At 45.8% G+C, this 9,019-nt stretch overlaps 1 protein-coding gene across 1 annotated transcript in view; it reads right to left on the minus strand.

Moving 5' to 3' along the window:
* The window catches only part of NEDD9 (neural precursor cell expressed, developmentally down-regulated 9), a 104,884-nt gene extending 96,120 nt beyond the window's left edge, over window positions 1–8,764 (minus strand). The window contains exon 1 of the mRNA XM_054817946.1: window positions 8,644–8,764. The gene's annotated coding sequence lies outside the window, so the exon portion shown is untranslated. The remainder of the gene's footprint in view (window positions 1–8,643) is intronic.
* Between the last annotated feature and the right edge of the window lie 255 nt (window positions 8,765–9,019).

Genomic DNA, 9,019 nt, shown 5'->3' on the forward strand with positions numbered 1-9,019 from the left:
GCAGCCCAGAAAGCCAACCGTGTCCTGGGCTGCATCAAAAGAGGTGTGACCAGCAGGTCGAGGGAGGTGATCCTGCCCCTCTACTCTGCTCTTGTGAGACCCCACCTGGAGTACTGCATCCAGCTCTGGGGGCCCCAGTACAGGAGAGACATGGAGCTGTTGGAGCGAGTCCAGAGGAGGGCCACAGAGATGATCAGAGGGCTGGAGCACCTCTGCTATGAGGACAGGCTGAGAGAGTTGGGGTTGTTCAGCCTGGAGAAGGGAAGGCTCCAGGGAGACCTTACAGCAGCCTTCCGGTACCTAAAGGGGGCCTGCACGAAAAATGGAGAGGGACTGTTTACAAGGGCATGTTGCAATAGGACAAGGTCTTTAACTGAACTTTAAACTGAAAGAGATTTAGATTAGATGTTAGGAAGAAATTCTTTACTGTGAGGGTGGTGAGGCACTAGAACAGATTTCCCAGAGAAGCTGTGGATGCCCCCTCCCTGGAAGTGTTCAAGGCCAGGTTGGATGAGGCTTTGGGCAATGTGGTCTAGTGGAGGGTGTCCCTGCCCGTGGCAGGGGGGTTGGAACTAGACAATCTTTAAGGTCCCTTCCAACCCAAACCATTCTATGATTTGTGGAGGCAAACATGCTGAAGACTGAAGAAAATAAGTGAAATGAAGAGGAAATGAAATTTCCAACCTAAATGTATTACTGACCAGGATAAACACGTTTTCAGGGTGTGGGAACTACACTGTCTTTCACCTTTGGTCACTCACTCTTTTCTGCCATGTTTCCCAACTGGGTGTGTTTTCAGGCAACAGTCAAACCCTGCTCCACCTTCCCTCGCCCAGGCTCAGCTCCTCAGCTTGCTGGGTTTCCACCACAGCAGGTCCCAGCCAGTGTGAGTTGGTGGCTTCCGAGAGCAGTGGTCCCACCCTTCATCCTGCTCCCATTGGGGCCACTGCCACCACCTGGGCATTCACCCAGCTGAGAGCAGAGCTGGCCACTGCCCTCCTCTCCTCATCCTTCAACCACCCTCCCCTCCCACGCTGTTATTTTTAACCCGGATCGGCGTCTTGAGTCACTTCACCCTGTGGCCTCCTGTTTCTGCCAACAGAAACAGGCTGTGAAACTGCAGAGTTAACCCCAACTTCTTCAAGCTCCCCGCAGCCCTTCTCACCCTGGGGAGCTCATCCCCATCTGCTGGAAGCATCTCCCCTGGTAACGTGGAAGCTAGCACCAGCCTTTTCCACTGCTGAGGACAGGCTCGTATGGCCTTTGTTGCGGACTCGAGAAGGAGCCTGGCACAACGTACGTAGGCTTCAGTGAAGAGTTATTGGATCCTGCGGTACATTCATAGCTTGTAAGATGTGCTACTACAGTCGGGTATTTTTCTCCTCTGCTTTCCTCATGTTTTTCACTATGAAATTTCACCCAGTCTCTTCTTACAGTCCTCAAGACTGTTCTGCCTATGATAGTCAAGAAGGAAAATATCTCCCCAAGAAGTAACCGTTACAATTACAATGTTGTGGGAATAAAACTCTAAATTGGACAATGCACCAGAAATGTATTTCCATGTGGCGTTTGTATATTTTACTTCTGAGCCTGACTGTGCTGACCTTGATAGGCTCCAAGCATAATCTACCCCCTCCCTGCTGGAATCAATACGGGTAGGATCCACCTTTACAGGTGTGCACTATACGTAGCTATATCTGGAGTAGTCAGACACCCATTGTAGTCAGGGGAGAGTAAATATGTTCTGGCACTAATCAGTCTGACCTATTTTAGCTTTCTGCCTAAGCATGTGGACTTAGGTCTTTTCGCAGAGAGTAATTCAGTTGCAAATAATGAGTTCAAGTTTGGATATCTATATCTCAAGTCAGCTGATGTGTACCCTCAAACTTTCCAGTTACTTCACTTGGCTCCAGACCAGGTCTTGGCAGATCAGTGTTTAGTCATGACCACTCACATAGTTATAATGATGACAACCTTTGTGTTCTTGCCTCAAATCTTTAAATGGATGTGATGCTATTGGAGAGAAGGTCCATGGGTTATTATAGTTTAACTGCCCTGTGTGCTCTCAAGAGCTATCCAGTGATGACTGACAATGTTTTTATACCTTAAATGACAAATGACGGTTTACAGTATGAGAATCTCAGAATAATTCAGGTAGGAAAGGGACCTCTTGAGCTCACCTAGCCCAACCTCCTGCTCAAAGCAGGACCAGCTATGGGATCAGCCCAGCTCACTCAGGGCTTTGTCCAGTTGGTCTTGAAAACCTCCAAGGATGGAGACTTCATGGTCTGTCTGGGCAACCTGCTCTGCTGCTTGGCTGTCCTCATGGGGAAAATTACTACCCCTGCACCAAGTCAGAAGCTCTTCTGTTTCGATGTACAACTTTTGCGTCTCATCCTTCTGCCACGCAGCTCTGAAGAGCCTGGCTCAGTCTTGATCATAACCTTCTCGTAGGTATGGTAGGGATGCTGATAGATCACCCCAAAGCCATCGCTTCTCCAGGCTGAACGAGCCCTGCTCCCTCAGCCTCTCTTCACAGGTTAGGTGCTCCAGCCGTGACCGTCATGGTGGCCTTACGCTGAACTCACCCTCGGTTATCAGTGTCTTTCCTGTATTGGGGGGTGGGTGAAACTGGATGCAGTGTCTAGATATGTACTAATGAGCACAGAGTGAAGGGGAATAACCATTTCCCCGTATGTGCTGGCCGTCCTTGTGCCGGTGCAGCCCAGTGCTCTGCTAGCTTTCATTGCTGCCTGTGTGTGCTGCTGGCACGTGTGTAACCGACTGTCTGCCAGGGATCCCGCGTCCCTTGCAGCAGTCACTTGCTCCCCAACCTGTACTATTTGATTAGTAGGATTTTGGCAGAAGTTTCGTAGCAATTGAGAACTGTGCTAAGAAATAGCAGTCGCTCTTATTAATTATTGTTAAGCCATGCATTTAGAATAGCTTCAAAAAATCAAAAGTCCATTGGTATTTATTGGGAATACTTCCCAAAGCAAAATCCTTACTGGGATTCATTAGTTAGCTGAATCGTGATACAAAATAGAAGTAAGAATCTGATGTGGGAACTCTCAACAGCTCAAATAAAAAGAACAGTTAATTATATTTCTGGGAGATGTTGGTGCTGTCTGGAGTGAAAGCCGTGAAGTGCTGAGGTGCGCAGGCTGGCTGTATGCAGGCTTTTTATTTTCTTTTCAGCTCTTGGTAGTGCACGATGTGCACCCAACTGTTGCGTTCAACCTTGTGACTCCCTTGCGAAGGAGGAATGAGTTACACTCGCTATTTAAAAGGGAGAAGCCACAGTGCAGAAACCCAGACACTTCTGACCTAATTTTAATTGTTGGAAAGTTGGACGTGCAGTCCCAAGCTAGCAATCCACAATCCTTCTAGAAAGGGAGAAACGGGTCCCTCCGGAGGTTCCTGGGTTTCATCTCTTCCCTGCTTGTTTCAGGGTGAGAAATGGCCTGTCTGTCTTCACTGACGCTGGCAGAACCTGGACAGTCAGTCTAAATTATTAGTCTTTAACTGAGACTCAGAGCTAAATTCCTAGTTAAAGCTAAGCCTTGGCATTACCATTTAAGTGCCTCTCCCCCAGACTAGTCACGGAGAACTGTGAGTGCTTCTAGGTTTTCCTCCAAATTAAACAAGGCCTCCAGACCATCCCTCATGTTTCCTGAGGGATGCCATGGAGATGTGGGGGGCCAAGGGAGATGGTGAGCAAGCTCTTTTCCTCCTCTTCCTCCCTCGCTCCCACCTTTGGCAGGACGTTTGCCCTCCATCGGTGTTGGCATGGGTTCGTTGCCTCTGGGGAGGTGAACAGGGGGTTGTACTCGATGTTTCCGTTCCTTTCTCCTTGATTCTGTGAATGACGCTGGCAATGGGGATAGAAACCGCCCTCTCCTCCTGTTGAAAAGGGACCTAACCTATTTCTCTGGGGAAAATATTGCCATTTAGCTGCCAGGGAGCTTGGAGGTATCCCAAGTTATTTCAGTAGAAATGGCACTAAAATATCCCTAATTTTCTCCCCCATGTCAGGATCTTTACTACTAATTTCAGTGACATAGTCATCACAGCTGAAACGCTTGTTTTCTTCAACATCTCTGCAGACACCTAGATGAAATGCAACTGCTGGTGAGTTTTGCTGGAGGATGGAAGATTTTTGGTTTTGTTTTGTAGAGCTCTCTCTCGAGAAGCTGAACTCTCACCTTGCGGGGGGCGGGGGGGGAGAAGTGACCCACGTGTGTGCAGTGCAAAGCAAAATGACAGCACCCTGGGACACAAACCACCAGTTTTACTTCCAGTCTGTGGGAATCCTGGCTGGGTTACATTGTTCACAGGTTGGATTAGGAGAGCACTTCAAACAAAGAAACTTTAATACTGAAAAGAAACTTTGATTGCTTTTTCCTAAGCGTTGAAGAGCTCTCTTGCACGACCAGCTCACAGCAATGTGAACTGCTAAGGGTCCCTGTCCCAGTCCTTCCTCAAAGCTGCCCTGATGCTTTGGTTAGAAGAGTCGTGCGGTAACCTAAATGACAGCAAGTCTCAATTAAGATTTAGTTTGGAGGCTAAAAGCTATCCAATGATTTAGTCTCAGGGATTAAGGAAAACAAAACCTTACCGACGGCTGGATAAAATTCACATTCCTTTCAATTGTGATCATCCTACATCAAGGAAATGTTTGAAATGTTGGCAGTCTCCTACGATATGCCTGCGAAAGTTATTATATTGCTTTAAGTAATTTAAGAAAAAGGAACCAAGAGCTATAGCACAAATATGTTATATAAATCTTCATGGCAATCACTGTTGTTTTTACAAAAATAGTTTGATTGATGTCGGGTCCCAGTGGGTGACCTTTAAAAGAGACCACATCAAATGGAGGGGCAGAGCTGCAGCTCTCCACCCCCACACTGGCTCTTGTCCTCCTCGCTTCTCCTCACCACGGTGTCTCTAGACAGCTATGTCATCTGTAGCCATAAAATAAATTGAAGAATGTCTGTCTCGTTAAACACAAAAAAGGAGCCCTTTTCTCATCTCTGTCGAAGTGGGCCACGTCCCTAGCTGGGCTGCAAAGTGAGCTGTGTACCTGCATGGGGGCTTAAATGACAGTAAAATCTCCTCCTCCTTCTCCGTCACCTCAGATCCTGGGTTAAGGGGGATGTTTTTAAGGGGCCTGGGCAGGCAGTGATAGGACTCCTAGCTCTGTGCCACCTTTAATTTGCTGTTTAATTAGTGTGGGAACAGCATAATTTGCTACTCATGTCTATCAACATCAAACTGTTAATGCTAGAGGAAGGACAAAGTTTGATTTTCCAGAGGGGCTTTCTGAAGCGCAGCTCCTCCTAGGAAATACATATGTGAAAGTTCATTGTCAGTGATGCTTCTTACCCTGAGTACTTTTGCTCAAAAGAAGAGTTCAGCACAGCATTGAGGGTGTGCAGCTCACAAGATCACTTGTCCGATATGTGAACCAGGCTGCAAAGGTCAAAACTCACCAATTACTGTGGTAGAAAATCTGCTTAGGCATTGTCTTTCCCTTTTTTTTTTTTTTTTTAGATAGTCTGTTTGGTCGCAGCTTAGAGAAAGAAAATCTTTTTTGTACCCCTTTGAATCAGAAAGGTGAGTAGAAACAATCAGTGCTATCGTTACACAAGGGTGTCTTTTTTTGAGAAAGCCATACAAGAGTAATATAAGGCAAAATAAAGTCCTGCTGAGGTGCCCTGTGAGAGACATTTAGAAATGCTGTATTGGCAAACAAGAGTTCATCTACTCAGATAAAAATGGCACGGGTGAACAAACCATTACTCAGAGGGAGGTGAAGTGTTAGTGAAAGCAGATTTGTTTCCTTGTGGCCTGGGGGTAAAGGAAGGGATAGGGATGTGGGCTCTTCATGGCCACCTACTCCCCGATGGCCACGTTCCTGCACCAGGCCATCATGTGCTTGCGTGTCTCAACACATCATGTGAAACTCGTGACGAAATGCCACACTGGTGCCCAGCTAACCAAGGCAGCCTCTCTCAAACTATGAATCATGGTAATGGAGGTCCTTTCTTGCAGTTCAGATGATTTTATAAAATAAGATTCCTTTCCCCTTCTTTAATTCTTTCCATGACCACATGAACAAATATCCTTTCCTCAGATGTTTCAGTCCCTAATAATCCTTGTCACCCTCTAGAAGAACCCTTTGGTCCCTCTCTAGTAGCAGACAACCAGCAGGAGGAAGCCAACAGGTTTAGAAGCTACCTTAGAGAAGGGGAAAATGTTGCAGAGCTTTGACCAGCTTTGGTTTAAGCATCCCTAAAGGCCACAAAATCCTTTGGAACTTTCCCTGCTTATGCTGAGTGAATGGATGTTGGACTTTGGAAGGAGGCTAGATAAACAGTTTAGTGCTTTAAGGGGTGGTAGTGCAGCAATCAGTTACATTTTTATGTAATAGCCCCTTCAGGTTTGTGCTCTATGTGGGAAACCATGCAGATCAAAGTGCATGGTGTAGTAGTAAGGAGAAAATTTGCTTTTTGGGAAAGAGTAGGCAGGATGACTGGCAGAAGGAGCTCATGGGGACTGTTATGAGGGTGATGGAGAATGCCATCCCTTCCCCAAACTACTTCACTCTTCCTCATCCCTCTTCCCCCTTGAAACACCAGACTCCTCCTTCCCTATTTGCACTGCCCTCCTCTGTCACAGGCCTGAATTTCGAATGCTCCTGCTGTGAGACGTTGTGTCTCACCAACCTTCAAAGCCTGGTCCCAACACGTTCATTTACCTCTGCTATCAGGTGCAGGCTAGCCCTCTCAACCACAGTGGGCCCCTGGCTCTGAAGGAGAGTCAAAACTCTTTCCAAGGGACAGCGTGGCTTGTCTGATGAAACACAAGTTGCTATTATCAGCCTTGTTTTGTTTTCCTGAGAAGCAGACAAAAAATTTCATGTTCCAGACACTTGGCCTCAGCGCAACACTCCCATGCCCATCCTTGGTTAAGCTTTGCCTACTGTTTATACGATGCTTTTACCAGCATAGATAACTTTTTTAACTGACCCTGTGAAGCAACGTTGCTTCAGAGGAAGCCTTGGTATGGAGGTGGATTTTGTCTCTGTTATTTCCTGGCTCAGAGAGGGCTGTCTTATCTGCAGCTGGTAAATATAGAATTCAGCGACTTACAGAGGGGTTGCTGAAGGTTGCTTTTAGTGAGGTTTGGCTGCTACACAGGTGTCTTCAGCCTTTCCTTATCCTCCTGGCTGAATACGGACAGGTCTCAAAAGGAGGAGTACAGGGGAACTGTTCAGTGGGGTAGAAGCAATAGTCCCCCTTTAAAAATTCACAGGGTGTTGCAAATTACGTAGCTGAATTTAGTCTACAAGCATTTTATCCAAGTGTATTTTTTAGCCCAGGAAATTATTCCTTCAAATAGGCCAAAACAGGACAGAACAATTAATTTTCTGCTTACAATACACAATATGACCCAAATCATATCCTTTTGTCATATCCTATCGCACCCTGAATGGTGTATCCTGAAAAGGCTGGACTGCCTGGTGCAGGTCACCATGTAATATTTCCTGATTATTCATGCTTGGTCTCTGTGCAATCACAGATCAGTTGTGAACAGCTGCAGAAAGTGAAAGAGAGGGGCATGTACTGCTGACACAGCTTTGTGGTCGTTATTCAAATAATGTTCGCAGATGCTTTCTTGCTGAGAAATCAAATGCCACCAGCATTAGAAAACAGCTTGCCCACCACCACAAACTAGCAAAATAGCAATCATTATGTTCCACCATCACTATGAATTGCCTACATAAAGCAAAAATATTGTGATGTAAACTCAACCATGTGAAAATCTATAGGCTAGAAAGCCTAGGAATGAATAGGAATGACTGAGGCAGACCTATGGTGAAATCTGCACTTGCAAACATTGATATCTTTTTGTCTTTAAAACTCTATTTTAAAATTATCTTTGGGCTTTCTCACATCCTAAACTCTCTGTTTAGAGAACTACCAGTATGTCCTGATGCATCCAGGACTGACCGAAGCAGATTTTACTGTATATTCAACACTAAAAAGGAAAATAGAAACTTCCTGTCTGATAAATATAATTGATGATATAATTAAGAGCTGACAATCTGTTTGCTAATGCATAGCTTAGGGTAAGGATGGGCTTTCACCAGAAGAGTTTATAATGTGCTTCCTCTCAGCAAACGGCGGGTACATGGGTTTTGGCCCCTTCTCAAGCAGGAATGGCAACTCTACAAATAAACTCACTGCTGCCAGCCAACTTCCTGATTTGCCTTTGGAAATGAGGTAGGACTTCTCATGAAACACATCTTCATTAAAGAACTTGTCAGCATCCAAATAGTCAGAGGATGTAAATTGCAATGGTCAGTAGTCACACAGAAAATATTATTTAAAAAAAAAACCAAAACATAAACCAAAAAGCATCCTTTGAGAGTAAACCAGCAGTTAATTTAGCCTTTAACAAGCACAGAGTTCAAATTAATTGGTAGGGTTGTTCCAAAAAAATCAAGACAGTCGCTGCATATCTAAGTGAAGAGGGACCAGAGTGTTTATAGACTTGCAGGTTAAGGCTCAGCTATTAGACAGCACCGCCTCTCCGAAACACCAGCAATCGCAACGGAGGGGTTTTGCCGGGCGGCACTTACCTTGCCAGGGACGCTGCTCCTAATGCCCTCCGCCAACCCTTCTCATCCAGTTTCTCGCATCCTCGGTAAGGTTAACGTAGCCCAAGGAAACCATGTCTGCCCGTTGGCTCGTTAGGGAAAGCTTAGTTGTAGGAATACATTTTTATTCCATCTTCCCTCTTTCTTGTAAAAGAGAGAAACCACAAGTGTTTTTCTTCCGGTTTTAGTCATTTCCCCTCCGCTTGGCAAACCTTGTTTTTTGACAGGATCTCTCAGATACTCAGGCTGAGCGCTCCTTGAATAAGAGAGCCCACGGGGAGAGTTCAGTGGTCATCTGTGGCGGTCTTGTAGGCACCAAATTCAGTGGAGCTATGCCGAGTAATAATTTCATTT

The sequence above is a fragment of the Grus americana genome, chromosome 2 (genome assembly GCF_028858705.1).
Source record: "Grus americana isolate bGruAme1 chromosome 2, bGruAme1.mat, whole genome shotgun sequence".
Lineage (NCBI taxonomy): Eukaryota > Metazoa > Chordata > Aves > Gruiformes > Gruidae > Grus > Grus americana.